The sequence below is a fragment of the Lonchura striata genome, chromosome 14 (genome assembly GCF_046129695.1).
Source record: "Lonchura striata isolate bLonStr1 chromosome 14, bLonStr1.mat, whole genome shotgun sequence".
NCBI lineage: Eukaryota > Metazoa > Chordata > Aves > Passeriformes > Estrildidae > Lonchura > Lonchura striata.
The window spans coordinates 4423788-4446514 of record NC_134616.1 but is presented as its reverse complement, the minus strand read 5'-3'; the positions used below and the strand labels follow the sequence as shown (position 1 = coordinate 4446514).

General features: G+C 43.7%; 1 protein-coding gene across 1 annotated transcript in view; it reads right to left on the bottom strand.

The window, feature by feature from the left end:
- HDX (highly divergent homeobox) overlaps positions 1 to 5293 on the bottom strand; it is a 39416-nt gene extending 34123 nt beyond the window's left edge. Inside the window, exons 1-2 of the mRNA XM_077786482.1 lie at positions 5101 to 5293; positions 1276 to 1421 (exon numbers count right to left, since the gene is read on the bottom strand). The gene's annotated coding sequence lies outside the window, so the exon portion shown is untranslated. The remainder of the gene's footprint in view (positions 1 to 1275; positions 1422 to 5100) is intronic.
- Between the last annotated feature and the right edge of the window lie 17434 nt (positions 5294 to 22727).

The window sequence follows — 22727 nt, the reverse complement described above, 5'->3', positions numbered from 1 at the left end:
CTGAAGACTCTTCCAATGGCAAGATAAATTTTTAAAGCCAGACCTGATGACCTGGGAGGGAGGACCTGTGTCAGGTCCTTGACATGTTTTTTAATTATGTGGATTTCTGTATCCAAGGTCACTTCTGTGTTAAAACACTTTCATTGTTGCATTTGACATCTGTAATTGAGATAAAGACAGGGTGGAGCATTTTGATTAAATCACTTGAACTTCAGATAAACCCTTGAGCATTGCATGACAGGTTTGGCCCAGCTAAGATCAGGAGAGGTCATGCTCTGCTTTAATAACTCATTTTTACAGTGCATTTTAATCACTCATGAACTCCACCTGCCAACCAAAGTCCTGGTAAGATTCCTTGGTAGCCTCTGCCTTGAATCCAGTAAAGCAGAGCTCAAAGGATCCCTGCAGATACTATTAGAAACTGATTTAAATAAACAGATTACAGAATTCTCCAGCCACAGAGTTATGAGCTGAGTCATAACTGCAGTTTACATTCCAACATCTAAACCTTCAAATAAGCAGGTGAGATTTATTAAAGCTTCTTGTGTCATGGATATACCAAACCCTCAGTCAAAAGACAGTTCTGTACCATCTTCCACCAATTTCACACCAGTGGCAATATTCTGTCTCTGGCAGGTTCAAAACTCTTTGATTAATATTATGTCACCTGTAAAATGCAGATGGAAATCAGTTTGCTATCAGCAGTTCTTAAGGGCTGATTCTGAATATCTAAAGCAGTAGCCTGTATTGAATAAACCAATTGATAGATGTTTGGGAGCTCTCTTGGAAAACCACAGAGTCCAGAGCCATCCCATTAATCCAGGAAGAGCTGGATTATCTCTGCATATCCCACCTTCACAGACAACAAGCTCTGCTCACTGCTTGAGCCTGTCGCACCTGGGAATTTACCACACTGAGTATTCACACAGCTGTGAGAACATAATGTTACTGTCTCTGAGACAAATTAATACAGGATATGTTCATTAAAGAATTACACTGATTATTTTTGGGGAAGTTTTACATGTCCAGCATCAGTTTTCATAATTAGAACAAGATCATGAGCTCTTACATTTTATTTTAACACAGGAAGTAACTTGCAAAATGCTAACATTACTGAACATTGAGGCAGCCACATCAGTGTGAAGGGAATGAGGAGGTCACACACTCTCATCACAGACTGTTATTCAAAACAACCACAGGAACTTCCAAGCAAATAAACTCTTTTTCCCAATCTGTGCACCTACAGAGCACTCCAGACTCTTCAGGATTTCTCACCTTTGTCTTGAACCTCAGACTCCAAGTTAGAAATCCACATGGATTTTTATCATAATTTCATTTTGATCTTGACTTGCCAAGCTTAGCAAACAAGCCTGTGAGCTTTTGGGAAGCCGAGTGTCCAGCTGGTTGGCAACACATTGGCACTGAAAAGAGAGTTTGTTACAGAAAAGAACTCTGTGAAATTTAATAAAAATCAGGTAAAGCATTATGCAAACAAATTCTATGAATGTAAGTTGAATTCTCACTTTAATGAAAGATGGAGGTGGCAAAGATGTATTTAAGGATTCAACATCTGCCTGCTCTAATAAAATAAAGCAGCCTTGGCCAGGTGTGTTGGTGTCTCTCACAGTGCAGAGAATAACCCATGACAGCTAAAAAAGCAGATTTTCCAAGGTTTCCCTTGCCCCTGCTACTTGTCCCAGGCCAACTGACACTGGTAACTCTGCACTCCCATGGGGTCTCCCACCCCTCAGCCTGCTGTGAACCCAACAATATAAAGATGTTTTTTCACTGCCTTTCTGAACTGAATGCTAATTTAAAAATCTGTTCATTGTAGGATCCCTCTGCTGTGTCGTAGTTTGGGAGGTGTAAATGAAGTCCAAGTGCTGTCAGGCACTAGGGACACTGGGAGATCCCAGGGTGGACACTGAAAAGGACAAAGAAAAATGGGAAATCCATGGCCTTCAGTTTGTCCCAAGGACAGTTTCATGGACCGTCACCAGCTCCTCAGCAGATGACACTGGGGTTGTTCTTACAGCTGAACTTTTTGAGGCTTCTTTAGTGGTTTGAACAACATCTGCCCAGTATTTCCCTTCCATCCCTCCTCTGGGAAGAGCGAGAATTGAGGGGACAGCAGGCAGAGCTCCAGCAGAGCTGGCTCCTGAACCCTTGCTTTGCCTCAGGAACAAGTACTCAGTGCATGATCCCAGTGCCTGCTGCAAATCCAGCCCTTCCACCCCAATTACTTCATTCAACATTCCAAAATCAGGAATCTCTCCGGGGAGACCTGGTGAAGCCAGGTCATTCCTTTTTAGCAGCTAATGGAAACAACTTCATGTCAAGGAGTGCCACAAAAGAATGACAACTATAAGGAAATGGGGGAAAATAATGTAATCAAATAATTCAGGGGTTACTGAGCTGATCTGCAATTACTTGAGAGATCTGGGGGGAAAAAATAAAGAAAAGATAAAGGAGCAGCATAAGGAAAAAAACACAATTTCTCCCTACAATGCACAGCAGTACGATCTTGGTCTCCTAAAGTCCTTAAATGTTTGGATTGCTGAATCAAGCAAACATTTACAAGTCTTTATACTAATTAATTTGAAAAATAGGAAAAACCCATAATTATACTCACTTCAAACAGCAACAGAAACTAGTCTTGGGTGTCATATAAATAATAAATAAATTCATTAACTCAAGAGTACAAGTCACCAGGAAGTAACTAAGTATAAAAACACTTATGGTATAACATATTCTAAAACTGTCAGGGATTAACACAAAGTGATAAAAAGGAACAATCAGTTTTTGAGTTTTCTTTTCTAACTTCAGCTCCAAAAAGGCATTTTCTTAGGAAAAAAGTCACCTTATAAAGACTATTTCTGTTTTAGTCTCTCCATCTGTAAGAGGTACAAGAAAATCGGCACACTCCCAATTTATATTTTTTATTTTGTTTCTTCCACAGATCTCCAGTGGCAAAAAATAACAAGTCTTAGTGCCAATACAAATCTGAGACAAAACTGGAACTATGGTAAGAAAACTACTACAGACATAAATAAAACCAGACTGCAGTAGTGACACTATTCCTCCAGCTTTAGAAACTTGAACTGAAATAATCTCATTCACGTTCCAAGGCTGCCAAAACCACAATTTTTTGCACATCCCAAATGGAAAGAAAACAATCAACCAACCAAACCCCCAACTTACACACTATGTGGAGATACTGGACACACATCAAGCAACAACCTTTAATATTCTGATTTTTTAGGTTGGTGCCTCTTTCCTACACAGGCCAAACCACTGAGTCCAAGTGCAGCAGATGAGGCCAATGCTTGGGTGAGTGTAATGTACACACCAGCTTGTAAAACTACTTTTAAATATCCGTGACTCGCAGCATAATTGTTTCCCTCTCCACTAAGTACAGCGTTTGTAGGATTGTATTACAGCCCTACCTATAAAATGCAGCCCTTTATTAGGGACAAATTAGACAGCCCTCAGTAACTTAATAACATAATAACCCATGACCACAACACTGCAGGTTTCTGCATCCCATCCTGCTTTATTGATGCAAATGAGACTCCTGACTGCAGCTGGATTAGCCACGTGTTTTAAATAAAGCATGTACATGTTTTGTAAGACCTGTGTCAGAAAAAGGAAGAAACATCAAAATGCAGTGCTACTCTGAACATGTGAGCTGCTTCAGGAGTCCAGCTGGGAGGACACATACTTTAGGTGAGTCATGTGTGTTCTTATCCACAGAGTGAGAAACCCCAGGATAAGGGGGGACAGGGCTGGGGACTGCTCGGGCAGGTGAATGCCACACAAGCACTTCAAGAGGTGAGATCTCCACAAGAGCACAGCCAAGGACACGTCCTCTTCCTCATCCTCAAACACCTGAGGGATCAATGCGTGGCAGAACAAGGCCCCCTGTCCAACCACAGCAGGCTGGTACCATGGAATCACAGACGGGTTTGGGTTGGAAGGGACCCTGAAGTTCATCTTCTTCCACACCCCTGCCAACACAGGCACGCTGAGCCACTGGGGACACCGGGCGCTAAGGACTGAGGCAATCCGTGACACAAGAGAACACAGCTTTAAGTTTTGCCAAGGTAGGTTTAGGTTGGACATTAGGAATAAATTGTTCATGGAACGGGTGATAAGACATTGGAAGGGGCTGCCCAGGGAGGTTTGGAGACTCCATCCCTGGAGGTGGCACTCAGTGCTCTGGGCTGGGTGACAAGGTGGGGACTGAGCACAGGTTGGACTCGGTGATCTCAGAGCTCTTTCCCAACCTCAGTGATTCAGTGATTGAGACACCGGGGAATGAGGAAATTAGCGATGACAGCACCTGTGCCAGGGGAGGTTTGGGACCGCCATTATAAACAATTCCTCCACAGAAAGAGCGGTCAGACATTGGAAGGGTCTGCCCAGGGCGGCGGCAGAGTCCCCGTCCCTGAGGCGTTTAAGGCAAGGCTGGACGTGGCACGGAGTGCCGGGGGCGGTGATCGGTAACAGGCTGTGCTGGGGATCCCGGGCTGTTTCCCGGGCTCTGTCGCCGCGATGTTTCTGTCACTGTCACGCTGCCGTGACGGCGATGTTTCTATGGCAGCGACACTTGTGTGACCGCGATGTTTCCGCGCCCGCCGCTGAGGCACCCGCGGCTGAGGGGCCGCCGCCGGGCCCGGCGCGCACGCGCAGAGCGGCCCCGCCCGGCGCACGCGCGCGGGCGCTCCCCTGGCGCGCGCGGAGCGGCTGCGCGCGCACGCGCAGTTCCCCCGGCGGCTCCCGGCGCGTGCCCGCCGCCCCCCCCCCCCCGCTCGGGGCCGCGCCGGGGGTGGGGGCGGGGGGAGCAGCGGCGCCTGCGCGCGCCGGGCGCGTCCGCGCGCGCGAGCCCGCGCCGGCCTCCCCCCACCCCCGCCGCCGGGCCCGGGGGGAGGGGGGGCATCGCCGGCATCATCATCACCACCATCATCACCATCATCATCACCACCATCATCATCATCATCTTCCTCCTCCTCCCCTCCTCCCGCCGCGCCCCTCCCGCTCGGGGGCCCCGCCGCGCTCCCCCACCCAGGGTGGGAGGGGGGGGAGCTCCCCCGCGCTTACCGTGCAGCGCGGGGCCGGCGCGGGGGCTCCGGGCTCGGCCGGGCTCGGCTGGGTCGGTCCCGGCGTCACACAATGAAATCAGCGGCCCCGATCATTAATTCTCATCATGATCGTGACGTGCGCGCAGACAGCGGCCAATGGCGCGCTGCGATCAGCGCGGCCCGCGCGGCGCCCGCCCCCGCCGCCCGCCGGGGGGGCGCGCACGGGAGCGCGGGCAGCGCCGGCCGACGCCGCGGCCCGGCCGCAGAGCCGGCCCGGAGCCTTCGGCGGGCCGGCCGGGACGGAGTCCGCTGTAAATGACCCCGGGAGGGTGGTGCCGGGCTCTGCCCGGGGACAGCGCAAGGAGCAGCGCCCGTCAACTACAGCAGAAGTTCCGCCACAGCACGGGGAAGAGCTCCGTTCCGTGAGGGCGTGGAGCTTCCCTCTCTGGAGGCACCCCAAAGCCACCTGGACACCTTCCTGTGTCACCTGGTGACCCCGCCTTGGTCAGGGTGATCTCCCTTCCAACCCATCCACCCAGCGATTCTGTGGGTGCCCATCCCTGTGACCCCACTGCATTCTGCAGCCTGGGCTCACAAGGAGGTTGTGCCCAGCGAAGCCCAAAAAGCTCTGTGAAGGACCAAGGGCTTCCATTTGCATCAATATTACGGCACTCAATGAATAAACCTTTTCTTTCCCAGGATGGATACATTTGGTCTGGGAAGGGAGGAAAAGCCGATGTGTCCAGGTGGGCATTGCAGGAGCTGGTGACAGCACAAGCCGCCCTCACTCACCCCTGTGTCCTTATGGGGACCCAGGAGCAGCCAGGTGCCTCAGTGCCAGCCCTCCTCCGGGCTCCATTTCCCTTCCAAAAGGAAACCTCCTCAACAAAGGAGCAGGAGGCACACTGCTGACCCATCCTGATGGATTGTGTGGTGGAAATCATGGAAAATCACCGTTTATTGGCTTGGCTGTCAGAACACTGAGAAGTCAGACTCAGATTTGAGACCTGTGTTCATTGCAAAGCCTCCAGACAGGCCATATCCCTACTCCAAGTAGTTTCCTCTGAAAGTCACGATGTTAAAATATTAAACAGGCAATTAATTTTGTATGATGCTTTAATTAGAAATACCAGTAAATATTTCTGCAGGACTGAAATAAAACAATTGCTGCTGGTTCTCTGTAGGCAGGGAGTAGACAAGCAGACAGTGTTTATGTTTATTTTAAAATTGCAAGAAGTTGTTTACATTGTTTAAAAATTTTAACACGGATTCTGAACTAGTGGTGGTGTCCCTTTGGGGAATTGGGAACAGATGATCTTTAAGGTCTTTCCTTCTGAAACCATTCTATAATTCTATGGTGTAGTAAACATCCTGGATTTAGTAACGGAACTTTAGAGAGAGCCCCTATATTTAAACCCTAAATCTTCTGTTGTGCTGCTTTGTCTCCTGGATATGTTCCCTTCCTCTGTGTACCATCAACACTCGCCCTGTAAAACTTAAATACAGCAACCATAAAACCTCTACTCCACCACTTTTATAGAAAATAATTGGTTTGGAATTAGCTATGGAAGGATTCCTAAGAAACTTGGTTTGTTTTCTTCTTCATGTTATCTGCAGCTTGGGAAACAAAAATGGTGAGACAGTCTCTCTAACATCCCTTGAAAAATACAGTGGTGTCTGATAAAATGCAGCTTATTAAACTCCTTTAAAATGGTGAATAATAGAAAGTAATATTTCAAGGGTTCTAATTTGACTAACAATGGGCTTAAGGTGCTTTTTCTATAGTTTTCATCAAAAAACTCATAGAATCGTTCTTGAAGGAGACATGAGATGTGTATTTAAGTTGTCAAAGAAACCAGTTTGCAGACTTGTGGCCCCAAAAGAAGATTTGTTGATCACAGTAATGTTCTTTACAATAGAAGAGGCTGAATGTGCAAGTTAACAAAGCTGCTGCTGTTTGCAGCAGAAGAGTGACAAGCTCCAGAAAGAATCTCGTGTTATATATTTCCTTTCCTGGTAATGCCTCTTAAGGAGCCAAACCTTGAGGAAGAAAACACTATGTCAGGATGAAATAAACCAAATATTCTTCTCCTGCCACCAGATCTAAATGCTTCCTCCTTCATTAATGACAGATTTAAATTAACAGGGGCTGGCAGGTTGATCTGGGACATGAAAGGAGTCCTTCCATGGGGGAATAAGCATCAAAGTGAGGCTGTGCTGCAGCTCCTCGGTACGAGCTCATTAAAGTGAGGAGCCCAGCTCACCACTAGTGACTTACCCCGGTGTGGTTCTAGGGGCAGGGAAAGCCCTGGGGCCAGGGCTGGGGGTGGGCATTTCCTGCCGCAGCTGGGAACATCTGCATCGGCTCCCTGGATGGGAAACGATTCCACCCTCAGGAACCCAGCTGCAGGATCACACAAAGGTTCCAAGACCTTTCCCTGTTCCAGCAGCTCGCAGGTTCTCAGACTTTCAGCAGATCGTGCAGGTGAGAGGAAACTCTGTAGGGATTGCTCGGAATTCCTGGGCAAGGACTTGGGAGCTGGTGTGGGACAGCTTTGGTCACACAGTTTAGAGCAACAGCTGCTATTTCCATTTCTCTGGCTCTTTTTGGAGTCTGGAAAACACTGAGGAAGCCACAGGGGCAAACCCACCCCACTCCACAGAACCCTTTCTCAGGACAGCTTTCCTTGCTTCAGGATGCCATTGTTTAGGGGATATTTTAAAGGATGTAGCTCTAAGCCAGACCTTGGGCTCACCTATAAAGTCAGAGGGAGTGAAAACAGGGTGGAAAAGAGCTCATTTTCACCTGGAAATTTTGTTCTCCACCCCACTGAGAAATTTGGCTCTGATGCTGCTCCAAGGCATGAAATCATGGGGCTGCATTGCATCAGCCAAAAAGGAACCTGGATTGAATCTGTCCCTTGTCCCCAAAGTGTCCAACTGGTGCTTGGGAAAATGTATGGAAAATCCAATGTGGAAAAACTTGGAGTTGATCTGGTGCTTGACCAAGCTCCTTTTGGGAACTTCTTGCTATCATTCATCCCGAATCTTTGATAAGTTCAACCTTCAGAAGAGATTTATTAAACTTCAGGTTCAAGAGTGGCCACAGGAAAACCCTGCTGCTCCTTTCATTTTGTTGGACAAGTGTATCAGCAGTTCCCTGAGGAGCTCCTCAGGCAGTTCTGAGGCTTTGTCCCCTCCAAGAATGTGTCTGACCATTCCAAAAACCTTGCTAAAACCAAGATATGTAATATTTACTGCTTCGTGTCTCTGCAAGGCTCCTTATTCTGCCACAAAGTTTGAATTGATTTATTATTTTAAATAACAATTATTATTTATAATTATTTATTATAATTTATAAAAATATTATATATTATTATTACTTATAATTATTGATGATTTTAAATATTCATTTGGTTCATTCCACCAAAATATGCATGTCCTTCTTTTCCTATCAATACCATTGGATTTGCAGGGGAAAAGTTGCTCTAAAAAGCAAGTTCTTGGTTTAAGTTCCTGCTCTTTCCCAGGTTTTCTGCTCAATGAACACCCAAACGACAACAGCGATGCTCAGTTTACAGAAATATTAAAAAGACACACTAAATATTGGGAGTACAAGGGTGCAATTAAAAATCTACTAAATCAGGAGGTTCCGTGTGAAATAGTGATGAAGAAAGGATTACAGTGTGTAAACCTTAGGAAAAATGTTAATATGGAAAATTCCATGCAGCACATTTTCTGCATCTAAAAGCCCAGCCAGAATTAGTGGTCTTACAAGATTTACAAATTTTCTGTCTTCTTTGAACTTGGTTTTGCCATATTAATTAAAATTATGTGTTAATCCTTACCCAGTGCATAAACAAAGCTCCCATAAACTGAATCTGTAAGTATGTCCTTTGTGCTGGTATGGAAAAAACAGCTGGTGCTTATGGGAAAAAAATGGAAAAGAGCCTGGCTGGGTAGATATTTTAAGGATTTGTTCCACTTTTTATCTTATTGGGATATTTTTAAGAAAATCGGAGATGCTGCTTCCTTGCATTTTTATTGCCTTTGATAATTTTTCGTACACCAAGCAGGAAAACTTATGAACTCGAGGAACATATAAAAATGCAATAAACCAAAAATTTATCCAAAGAGGGAGATAAATATTGTATATTTATTTTTCACCCATTAGTATTCCTAGCATAGGGAGTTTTATAATACAAAGAGAAAATTAAAAATATTTTTAAAATAAAAATGAAAACAAAACCAGGCATGAGAAAGCAAAGAACCAGGAAGAGAACTATCATTTAAAAAAAATATCTATACAGCCCCTCATTTTGTCATTTATCTTCCCTCTACAAACCTAATTGAATTGGTGAAATGATTCACCTAAATGTGAAGCCCAAACAATTCTTATTTCCCATGACTTTTTTAGAAAAGCAGCCAAGAAAATGTTGAGTTGGAATCTTCAAAGCGTTTATTAGTTTAGGCAGCACTTTGCTTTTCTTTGACTTGTATTTCTCCAGAGGTTAAGATGGTTTTTCCATGTGCTCAGCTCTCCCAAAATCAAACCTTCCTCTGCTCCTTCTCTTCTACCTGTGGGTGCACATTTACTCCATCTCCACCAAAGCTTGTGCCTGTCCCTCTTGCTACCAATCCTTATTTTTCTCTTGTACCCTTGACTGGGCTGAAAGAGCCTGAAAAGTGGTTTGTTGTTTTTTTTTTTTTTTTTCCTTTTAATGTAGTGGTTGTCCCTAATCCTTTGGAATAAAAATAACCATCACCCAACAGTTCCTTCAAGTGTTTCTCCTTGCTTCTCTTACCTTGTTTGATTTAGCCAAGCTCATTTTTCTCTCAGTCACAGCAAGCCAAACTAAAGGAAAGGTTTAAATGTAGGTTTAGTTCTAAAGGAAACAGCGCCATAAAAGCAGAGATAAAGACAAAAACTTCAGAATCAATTTTACAAATAAAACAGCAGTACAAAGCACCACATCCTCCACAGCTCCACATTCCTGTTGAAGAATCTAAATGATTCCAAGGAAATCCTTTCACCAGTGCTGAACCACAAGCACTTCCTGAAAGGAAAGCATGGAATTACTCCAACAACATTAACCCCTCTGGGAGCCCTTTGGGCGTCCTGCTGCTCCTCACATGACCTCCCAAAAGTGCAATATTAGCTAAAAATGCCAGTTCTGGCAGTGCCAGATTTCAGCAAGGAGGGAAATATGGAAATCTGTGAGACAATTCCCATGAGACAATTCCCATATTGGCTGATCCATCCATCAGTTTGCAGGTGGGGTTTCAAGAGGAGGTGAAGGGTTACAGGAGAATCCTGGTCAGGAGAAGTGTCCTCCTTGGGAAGGAGTCACTGTCTTTTGTAGATAAAATATCCAAATAGATAGATAAAATATCCAAATGTTTGTTCAGTCCCATAGCACCACTTTTATTTTGCAACAAGACTTTGTAAGTTTAAATCTTATCACCGACTGCTATCATTCATTACAGAATTATCCTTTTAAGAAATAGGTTTATGATGTAATCTTCCATCTTTGTCTTTGAGATAACAATAAAATTGAAGTATCGATGGTTTGATGCCAAATATTTTCCCCTTTATTGCAACCTTGTTTTCTTTCATCTACAGAGGAATTTGTTTAAATGCAAATTACTTCTTTCATGAAAGAAGATAGCTTTTGTATGAATCACTATTTGTTTAAATAATTTCCTTAAATGAAGGAAATTAGTGGTACTTGTGGTAGCACTACATTATTGTTTCCAACCTGTTTTACTTCCTCTCCATTTAATCTTGTTTTATCTCAGCCCAGATAAAATAGAATGATGTGACATTAAAGGGAAGCTTTTGTAAGAAGAGGGAAGGTCATTTCCCAATCGATGGGGATGTAGTTTGTACTTTGGGGTTCCTGATGGATGCTTTTTTGGGAACAACCATACCCAGGAAATGCCTTTAATCTCCTTTGAGGTGAGTCAAAATGCCCAGTCTGGTTCAGGTGCAGGTGTGGCCACTGTCCCCCAGCTGTCCCCATGAGGCAGAGCCCTGGGTGAGGCACTTAGAGCAGCATTTGGGGCACAAATAGAGTTGTCTCCTTTTAAATGCAAGATAAGAGCACAGGAACTCGGGACAAATCTCTTGGATCATATCAAAAGCCTTTTTAGTCCTGGCTGACTTTTTGGTGGGTGTTTTGTGTTAGAGCACAGGAGTAACTCCCACAAAGAGTGATCCCCACAGCTGGAATCCCAGCAGTCAGTGTTTGAGACGACAGCAATGCAGATTTATCATGTTTTAGTGTACCAAGACTGTGAGATTTGAGTCTCCTGACAGTATTAAAATGTTGCCAACCAGGGAATTTCCAGTTATGAAACTTTAATTAACATTATTCCTTATCATTCATCCGTATCAATAACTGACTTTGATCTCTGTATTTTCCAATGAAAAATATCTATTTCATGCATTTCATTATAAAATAATAATAATAATATATTTTACACTCACATGGACATTTTGCTTCATTTTTTCCCCCATACTCTTCTATTCTCTTGTCTTCCTGGGGTCTTTTTTCTCCCAACCCCATAATCTGTTCCAGGACCCCCTTCCAACCCCCTTTGGGCCACCTCAGTCCTGGCTGTGACCGTGCTCCATGGGGAGCACCCACTCCTGGCTCCCTGGAAGCAGCTGCTTCCACTGTGCCTTAACACATCCTATAAAAAAAAAAAAAGCTTTTTGATATAATATGGAAAAAAAAAAAAAAAAGCTGTTAGCAGTGTATTTCAGGAAAGCTCCCAGAGCAAAAGCAGCAGTGAGCTGTCATGCTACAGAGCTGATGGATTTGCTCAGCAGCCCTAAATCACTGTGTTTATCTCGGATTCCCAGCTAATGAAAGGGTGCAGGGTGCTGCAAGCCACAGAGCTTAAGCTCCATTAACTAATCAATTTCTGACTCTGGGAATTAAAAAAACGGGGAGCAAAGCTGTGGTCACTGGTAGAGTTCCAGAGGAGCAATGCTCGAATTTCAACAGCAGCAGGAAAATAGAGGGACAAAGGAGATGCCAGATGTCACTTGGTTTGCTGAGGGCAGTGAAACAGGGCAATGAATGTCCAGCATGTGCTTTGGAAGTGTGAAACATGGGAAGAAATAAATCTGTAATTCTCAATGGGATGTGGGAGGTGCAGCCCAGCGAGCATCAGAAAAGGATCTCTGTCCTTTGTAGGGCTTCAAAATGGGGCGAGAAAAATGCCCTTGGCCATTCCCCAAACCAAACCAAACCAAATCAAACCCAACCCAACCCAACCCAACCCAACCCAACCCAACCCAACCCAACCCAACCAACCAAACCAAGCCAAACCAAACCAAACCAAACCAAACCAAACCAAACCAAACCAAACCCAACCCAACCCAACCAAACCAAACCCAACCTAACCAAACCAAACCAAACCAAACCAAACCAAACCAAACCAAACCAAACCAAACCAAACCAAACCCAACCCAACCAAACCAAACCAAACCCTGCTGCTCAGAGCATCTGCAGGCACCTGGGTGTTGTGCGGGTGTGTCAGGGAGGCTGCAAAGGCAGCAGCAGCCCCGGCCCAGGTTAATTAGCTGTGCCCTTCAGCGGGGATTAGGAAAGATTTGAAAGCATCTAAAGCCAGGCAGGATTGAAGAAAAGCAAATAGCCCAACTTCATGGCAGAGTCTATTGCCAGGGATTCGACTTAATCGGGATCTGTGTCCGCTGCCTTGATAGCCCCCTCTAAGTCGTTTATGTTAGCTAAACATTTGCAAATGAACTCTTTGTATTCATGGCGTCATTTGGAAAAGAAAAAAAATAAAAAAAGAATACCTTACCTGCAGTACTGGTGTCTAAACTCTACAGAAACATTTAGACCTTTCAAACTAAATGTCAAGTTGTTCCTATTTAGTCAAATTCTTGCAAATTTAAGCTAATTAACATAACCACTTTCCGAGTCAGAACAGGCCCTTATGCTGTGCTTAAGTGGTTTAATACATGGATCCTTTCTGATTGCCACAGCCCCACGTTTGTGTCTGTAGGAAGAGAAGGGAAAGTTCTGAGTCCAAAGGGTTTTTTATTCCAGGCAACAAGATTCTTCATGGACATCCATGTAACTTTGCCATGATTATTTTTAATACAGAATAATATTATTTTCCTGAGCCAACCAAGAAATGCAGCTGAAATTTCTGGGATGCAGAAGGGACACAACTTACTCAAAAGGAATATTCAAATAATCACGATTGGATTTTAATTACAAGAGTGACCCAACAAGCCCACAAAGGCTGATGAACTGAGTTCCAGGAAATGGGAATTTGATTCTGTATTGCTTTCTAATGCCAATGCTCTTCCTGTCATAACCCAGTGAAAGATCACCTTGATTTTGTATCACTTTCTAGGTGCTGCACTGGAAAAGCAGTGTTTGGAAATTGAGATTCAAATCAAGTCATATTTTAGAGCTATTAACTTGGTACAGCTAAAATTGTACAAAGGGGAATACTTATATTCAGCATAAAAAATTTATTTGCCTGGGGGAGATTTTAGTGTCCAAGACATACATTTGTGATAAATAGTAGAATTTGGAAATGCTCTTTCAATACACAGGGTCACAGTCTGCAAGCAGAGACTTAAAGCTGGAAGGATAGGAAAATGTGAGTCATAATTCCTGAAAAGTTTTGATTCTGGTGGCAATTTAACAGCAAAATAATTAACTTTTGTATTCTAGTCTGAATATTGGAATTCCAAACAAGGTGATTTTCTACCAGAAAAGTTCATCAGAGATTTATTAACAAACATTGTACAAAGTTTTTTGCAGTAAATTAATATATTTAAAAATTAATCTCTTTTTTATGTCACTTTTTTCACAGCTAATGATACATATTTTTGCTTAAGTGTGAAAACATGTCACTTATAATTTTAGGGGGAAAAGCTTTCAACAAAATTTTCAGCCTAAACTATTTTTAATCCTAACATTTTCTGTGAATAAGTAGAAACAAGAAAATGAATTGTGCTGTGAAAAGCCACTAAAACAGTTTTTCCCCCAGGAGATTATAAATATCTGTATATATGGGCAGAATGTGCAATTAACATGAGAAATGTCCTGCTAAGTTTCATGATGATGTACTGGGAGAGAGCAGCAATACAGCAAAACTGGTGAGCTATACAAAAGGAGTAAGAACTTTCTTAGCAAGATACATGATTGCAGAAATTAGACATTTGTTAAAAAGATGTGATGCAGAAATGCAGCAAATGTGGCACTTCATCAGGAAAATGGGCAGGCAGCATTAAACATAAGTGACGGTGTGGGGTTTGGTTTAGAATGCAAAATGAATTTATAAATAATAGATGGAGATAATATGGATAGTTTTAGATAGATTAATGGAATCAATTTTTTTTCTAACTCTTTCAAATTAATTTGAGATGGCTGCACAGTTACGTCCCTTCCCCAAAGAGTTAAGAAAATGTTAAATGGGTAGCTCACAAAATGGGAAGTTATTATCCTGAGATGAGCCTTGGAGGAATTATGGAGAAGAGGGAGATAATATTGGAATATATGACTTTGATTTTTATTTAAACATTATACTTGAAATAGTTGCTAAAATCCTCGAGCTCTTCCAGGCAGAAGACACGGGGCCTGGTCTGCAGGGACCAGGAAATAAGGGACAAGTCCTTAACAGGTTTCTCACCTGTCTCCCCTTCTCCCAGCACTGGCTCACAGCAGTGACACCTGCAGAGAGGCTCTGTAGCCAAAAATCACTGCTGCTCTTATTGCACTGAGCGGAAAAATAAACCCACAGCAGCCCAAACTGCAGGAGAGGTTTTCCTTGGGAAGAGAGAGCTGAGTCCTGGAGCTGATGGACTGGATTCGACTGGGAAATGATCAGAAGCTTGAGGAGCAAAGCTGGTGAAACGCAGTGACCTGGGGAATTGCTGGTGGACGTGCAGGAGACTCCAAGGGCAAGGCTTGGGCATGTCTGTGTTGAAAGCTTTGGCTCCTTGTTTTCAGATCAGATATTTTGATATGTGCATCTCTGATCACATTCACAGGCAAAACAAGCCCAACTAAGGGAAGAGATAAAAATGCAGGGTTTTCTCACTCTGAAGAGGCTGAAAAAGAGAAGACAGATTCCTCATGGAGACCTGAAGAAGAAAGAAGCTGCCGGAAGTCTTGAAGGACACAGATCCTGAGGAAATGCACAGTGGGTCGGATATATCAGAAATCAGAGTATTTAAAGAACTGCTGTTTCAGTAGCTGTTGAAAACCCCTAAACCAAGGGATCTATGCCTGAATTTTTATAGCAGGGCTGTGGCTGGTGTTTGGTGGCTGCAGAACATCCTGTCCTTCCCTCCCAGGGACAGGAGGACCGAGAGCTGCTGGGATGTGGAAGGAAGGAAGGAGCGCCGGGAGCAGGAAGGGGAGCAGGAGCTGCAGATGGCTGAGGGTTCTGACAGCCCTTCCTATAAACAAGGTTTCTGGATGGCAGGTCTTTATTTTGGAGCTGAGCTGGTGCAATTTGTGACTACAAGAAAGTGAGAGAGAAATGAAAGCTGGCTCTGCAGCACAGCTACAGAGCTTCCCAGCTCTTGGCAATTAGTTTATGCCTTCCTCGGCTTGATCAGAGCACGTCTTGTCACCATCTAACATGGCTTCAGGTTGTCCAAAAGGAAAAAATCATGTTGTTTACTTGCCAGGCTCTTTCAAAATAAAGCTATTGTTGCATGTAAGAGAGAGCAGAGCTGTTTGGAATGGAAAGAGGAGGGGAAGAGCCCTGAGAAATTAATTACGGGAGGAAAGCTGGTTGCTGATGCAAAGCTCCTGGTGAAGAGCAAAGGGCACGCTGCTGGGATGCAGAGGAAAACACGACAGGACACATCACCATCATCTCCTCCGTTTCTAAACAGCAAATCAAGTTAATTTGGAGAGACAGGCTGAAGGGAAGAGACCTTTTTATTCTGCATCCTTCTTTCAGATCAGTGTTTAACTCTGTGTGGCTACAGAAAGGATGAAAAATGTCCAGCTCTGCACTTAGACCTGAGGTTTTCTCATTCACAGGTGTATCAAGGGCAGGAGAGGAAGCCTCACGTACTAAATTCTCCAAAGTGCCCATGGTGAAGGCTGCAGCAGATGTTTTCATGTCAGGTTAGTCTGGCAGGTATTCGTGGCTCACACGACTTTTCTTTTTCTAGCTTTCAGATTCTTGTATCTCTATTTCTGCTGAGAATTTTAAGGCAACACAAACCCTGGCTCCAGTCACACGCTGGGAATATCTCTGTGGTCACAGCCTGTCCTCCAAGCAAATATTGAGTCTAACTAAACATGGAGAATGAAGAGGCTACTGGAGTATAAAGCAAGAGCATAATCTCTGAGGTTTTAACCAAGGTATTAGCAAGACCTAAGAATAGCAGGGCTTTGCAAAGATGCTAAGATAAAGGAAAAGCCATCTTGAGAATGCCTTGAAGATAAGCTTTTGCTGTCACCAGTCACTTGACAACATGAAAGACAAGCTTGGACCAAAAATCACAGGGAAACTGAAGATGGGATGATAATAATTGTCACAATTTTATGAATCTGACATTCCCTGTGCCAGCAGATCCTGGGTCACCCCATCAAATATCTCTGCAAGGCAAAATGACTCTTTGACTATTGAAGCCCATGCTCAGACATTTCTGTAAGGCACATTTTGCCATGGGATGGTGGAGAAGGAGATAATGATGGAACACAAAAGAATAAAGTGGTTTTTCTCAGTAGAATGGCCCAGAGTGCACCCAGGCTCTTCTGGACACTTGAACATGAGCTTGTCCCTCTTCTCCCACCACACTGAGGGTTCCTCAATGGCAAAGAAAGTCCATTTCCAACATTGTTGCATATTTTCTTCACACCATAAATGTCACACAGAATATACAGACCAAGTTTCACAGAATCACTGAATATTCTGAGTTGGTTCCCTGAATGCTTTAGGAAAATTAACAGGCACTTTGGTCAAAGCCAACTTCCCAGCCAGCAAATAATGATTTGCAAAGGAATCTGGTATCAATAGTTTGGAAGTTTTATTACTGTTGTCAAGTTTTCCATTATTACTGGGTTTTTTTTTTCCAAAGTAATATTGTTTACCTAATGTAGTGAGAAGCAGATGGTTTATTGCTTAAAAGTTGTTATGTGATTCCTGCAGAGGAAGTACATTGAACATTTATTCTGTTTTTATCAAATATTTTCCAATTATTTAATAGAGGAAGGGGAAAGGCATATACAAATCATATTGTATATAAATTAATATGGATATGTTGACAGGAAATTAAACACATTGTAGTAATAAATATTCTGACATTTTATTTTTCTCAAAGAAAAGGAGCTGGAGTTAGCAGCACTCACATTTTAAAATTCCTATGATTTTAGGAACAAAGAAGAGAGGTCTGAAAATTTAGTCTAATCTCCATAATACCTACAAAATAAAGGCCATTGATCCACGTGTAATAAATCTGGCATCACACAGATGATTTCTGTCGAGCTGGAAATTATTTTGGGAGACATTGCCCAGTTTTGCCCTCAGAAATTCTCGTGCTGACCCCATGACTGTCAGTACTGTAAGCTCCATGCCATGGAAAACTGAATTAAGGGAGTGAATCCATTCTGGGCATAGAATTGCCTGCACAGTGCTACAGGATCCCTCTGAAGCTGCATATGAGGCTCAAAGAGCCTTGCTGCAAGATATTTCCCTGTTTCTCTTTAATTTAGTTACTGTAGTCAGTTCTGAGCTGAGCAGAACTTTTTAGTTGCTCCTGGAGGAATTCTGTGCAGGGAAATGATAACAAAGGATCTGTCTGCAGTTTTCCCCTGCTTGCCAAGCTGGCGATGGCAAAATGAAGAGATCAGTGAAGCAGATGAGGCCCCTGTTCTCTGTGTGTCCCAGCAGCTCAAGGCTTACCCAAATATCTGTGTCCTCATGAAGTTTATTTGGGGAGGAAGCTGTGACTCGTGGTGGCAGCAAATTCCCCACATGGAAACTTCCTTGGCAAGGTGGAAGCCTCCTCCACTGGCATGGCTTCAAGGGATTGTCTTCTTGTGATGCCTCAGGTTTTAGCTTTTATATTTTTCACATTCTGTGCTGCTTCAGTGTGTGGGTCTGAGCTTCACATCAGGGGATGGTGAGCTCTCCTCACAGAGCAGGGAGACAAAATAATTCCTTCTCCAGCTGGGCACCAAGGACAAATGATCCAAATTTCAGCCCCAGGAGCACAAACACCATGGGCTGGAGAGAGAAAAACAAGCAGGATGGGACTGCCTGGGCTGAAGCTGGAATGGGACAATGAACTCCAAGATTCAAATAGAGCAGAACTGATAAAAGTGAGAGCCCCACTGAGCACTCGTGCATTTTGGGACCATTTTGGGTCATTTGGGTGCAGCCCTGGCTGGGCTCTGGTGCTGTCCAAGGTGGATCCATGGAGGAATCTTTATAATAAATCCCTGCTTTATTCTTTAACTTGCCCCTGTTCTAGGGCAGCCTTCACAAGGCATCACTTGTATCTCTGCTTTGAAGATTGTCACAACGATTCCCAGATGGAACATTCCCTCTTATTTGGGGCTCTTTGGGAGACTCTAAACATGTTGGTGATATCAACAAACAGGCTGAAAACAGAGGATCCAGTTTCCCTGAATATGAAAATACTTCAGTGTTCTCTGCTCATTTGTAGTCTGAGCCAAAGAACACAAAGTTCATCTTCTATGAGAAAAAATTACCCATGTTGTAACTTCACAGTGTCTTCACTGAAATCAGTGGATTTTCTTGGAGAAGAATGATATTTTTTCAGTTAATTTTTCTACATGGAATCTTTGAAATTAATACACTTCAGTTGCATTTACAACTCTGGATAGGGCTGCGAAAAGTGATCATTTTTCCACGAGATGTGTTATCTAGAGAACCTGTTTTATAGAAAAGCTACTCTCGATGTCAAGGAAGTGTAACAACAGCTAAAGGGCAGCTCCTGAAAAAAAAAAAGGTGATGTTATGATGAAAGTGATGCAAGACAGGAGGAAGTTTGCAGTGCCTCTGTTCATGATGTTCATTTTCTGTGGCTAAATAGAGGATTTCAGTCCCAAGAGAGGTCAGAGGAGGAGCTTTTATGAACACTAAAATACACCGAGGAAAAAGCAACGCACGAAACCATCTCAGCCATGTCAAGACATATTTTTTAGCAAGTGATAATGAAATAATTTCTCTACATTCCTGAGAAACCAAGTATTTATTGCATTTTTGTAATGTTAGCCCTGATTTCCAAACCATTTGTTAAGGGTGTTTTAATACCCAATTAATGTAAAATATAATAAATTATGACTAAAACACATTAATAAAACAGTTTTATCATCTAATGGAGTGTGAAAAAATATAAATTTCTAATGAGGCTCCATGTGAAAACTGGGATATTAATACCTGTAATGGAAAAGCAAAAAAGCAAAGACTACAGTGGTTTCCTGTGGAAAAAAAACAAACCTTTAGGTTGATACAACAGTAAACGCCAGCAGTGAAAATGAAATGCAATTAATGAATGAATGAAGTGGGGTTTATTAAAAGGAGCTGCCGGGGCTGGCGGCGGGTGCGGAGCCAGCAGATGGCACTCCAGAATGTGGAACTCCAGAATGTGGAACTCCAGAATGTGGAACTCCAGGATGTGGAACTCCAGGATGTGGAACTCACTCCAGGATGTGGAACTCCATCCTGCCCATCCCGGGCTCCACAGGACGGACCCACTGCCCAGCTCACAGCCGGCACAATTCCGCAGAGGACAGTCAGAATTTTGGGGCTGGAGCCTCCACCAGGAGAAAAACCTCAGCAAAAGAGCCTCAGCTGCACGGGGTGCTGGAGAATCACAGGATGGTGGGATGGCTCGGGTCGGAAGGGAGCTTAAAGCCCATCCAGTGCCACCCCCACCATGGGTAGACACACCTTCCACTGGTGCTCCAAGCCCTGTCCAACCTGGCCTGGGACACTTCAGGGATGCAGGGGCAGCCACAGCAATGCAATACCCACCCAAGAGATTGGCTCTGCTTTTTGGAGCGTGGTGCTGAGAGCTCCACGGGTGTGGATTCAATCCCTGGATGCTCACTTAAGAGTTGGGCTTGATCCTTGTGCCTTCCGACTCAGAATGTCCTGTGATCTGAAATAAAGACTGATGGATCGTGTGGAACCTCCCACTGACCCTCTCTGGGATTGATGGATCGTGTGGAACCTCCCAGTGACCCTCTCTGGGACTGATGGATCCTGTGGAACCTCCCACTGACCCTCTCTGGGATTGATGGATCATGTAGAACCCCACCATTGACCCTCCCTGGGAGCTGGGAATGATCCAAACCTTCTCCTCACAGCCCCTGCTTGGGCTGCTCAAAGCACAGGATCCTCCCCCAGCTCTCCTGAGCTCTGTCCTGTGAGAACAGAGCCCAGCCCCTCAGTTTGCAAAGCCAGGGTTAAGTAAGGCCAAGTTTATCCCTAAGTAGGAGAATCTGTCAATCCCTATCCCAAACCTAAGCTGGGTTTTGTTCCTCCCAGCACATTTATTGCTCTCATGCAACTTCACCAGAGGCACTTTGCTTGCCATCTCTCAAGTGCCTCAAGGGCTGGAGGCAACATCAGGCAGAACCTGGCCTAGAACAGAACTGACCAAAACAAACAGTTTAGCTCCATTCTCTTTTTTGAGAATATGTTCTTTTCCACAAAAAACCAGCTGTATAATATATGAATGTTACGTGAGAAAAAGCTTTAGTGATAACTGAGAGTTCAACAGTCATTTCCTTGGAGATTTTGCTTACTTTTCCATTAATAATATAAATTATAGATGTCCTAAGTTATAACATTGCATACCACTTTTCCAGGGCATTCATGATTTATTGAATCTGGGGCTGCATGTTCTTGCTTTTCCATAATGGACATCAAATGCCATGTCAAGACTTTATTAAACTAACCCTCTCCTAAAGGACTTATTTTGCAACATGCAAGTTATTTCTTCATCAAAGAAGATGAGAATAATTGTTGCCAAATGAAAACTGCGAGAAATACATGATTGTTCTAAGTGTTAGAGTGACTATGGTACCAGATTTGAACATAATCCTTAATTGGAAAGTTATCACTGGCCATGAAATACACAAGAACATTTAACTGCCTCCCACAGTGGCCATGAAAATACGGAGACTGATGGTTTAATTAGCAATCCCAGAGATACCAGGCAGTGCTCAAAAGCTACAGCACTCTCAGCATTATTGCTGGGAAGGAGGAGGGACTCCAAACCTTTTCACCAGTCTGTTCAGCCTTAGGCCTTCGCTGTCAAAGGCAGCAGCGATGATTATGGGCTGGAATTACCAGATTATTTTATATAGGCCTTTGACAACAACGTTGCTTGGTAGTGAAAGCTCTGCTTCCTTTCTCCCTTTCAAATGCCTCCCTTTGCTCCAATGCTTATGCAGACTTCAGTCAGAAAGTATTTCTCATTTACATGACCTAGATAGAATAATAGTGAGAAAGATGTTCCTTGATCTTTTTTCTCTTGATTTGCTACATTCAGCCTGGAAGAAAAACACAGTCATGGGAATGCATTGTTGCTTTTATGTTGGCATTAGGAAGCAGTGCTAGGTAGGGTGGGGGATAGATCTAGGCAGAAGCCCTGCAACAAACAGGCAGAAAAACACATGGCACAGCTTTAGGAATTGCATAGTTTTGCCTATTTTTAAAAGATTTCCTTGCCTAGTGACTGCACCCACTTGATCCCACTGCAGTGACCAATGGCTGACAGGAATGGTGGCAGCCTGTCAGGGGTGACAGCTCAGTGCAGGGGGTGTATTCCATATTCCATGGTTACTCATTCCAGAGTCCTTACCTCAGCAGGCAGAGTGGACAACCCGCATCAAAAAGTGCTCTGAACTGACTTGAACCGTGCTTCCAGAAATAGTCTGGGCTCCATTTGGCCTTTCTAATGCTCAGTTGGATCCATCACTGAGTCCCATGGCCTGCCACAGGCTCCTTTCCAGATCTTGCCATGTTCCTGTGACATTCCCGTGGGTGTAAGGAATAAATCTTTAAGGAAACAACAAAAGAAGAAGCAGAGGAAATCCCCAGGTAGAGCCACCCATGGGCTGCCACACTGAGCATACCCATGGGAATAGTTGAAGGAACATTTCCCTGGGGTTGGAATGATTTGTAACAAACCAGGGCCATGTGCACTGACCTTTGCAACGGAGAATGAACCTGAATAAATCATCAGGAAGGAGAGAAATGGAGCTTTTTTTAACAGCTTTGAATATTTTATTCCAAGAGGTAGAACCAAAAAGTAGATGGTTGTCCTGAAGGTTGTAAAATCCCAGAATACAGACAAACCGTGACTGGTAATGATAAGGAAAATCACAGGAGTTTATCTAACAGCCAGGGTCTTCCAGAAAAATTATACCAGACAAATTATAGCTCCTGCCTGAGCCAGCACCATGAATAAGAGTGGGAATAAATGAAAATGCAAACCATCTTTGGGGGGAGGAGATTCAGTAACAGGACATGAAAGATTTAGAAGGTTCTCATTGTGAAAATGGAAGTCCTGATTCCAAAATAATGGTTGAAGGCCTCTTTTGTCATCCAAGGACAATTTAAATGAGTGGAATTATTCCCATTGAC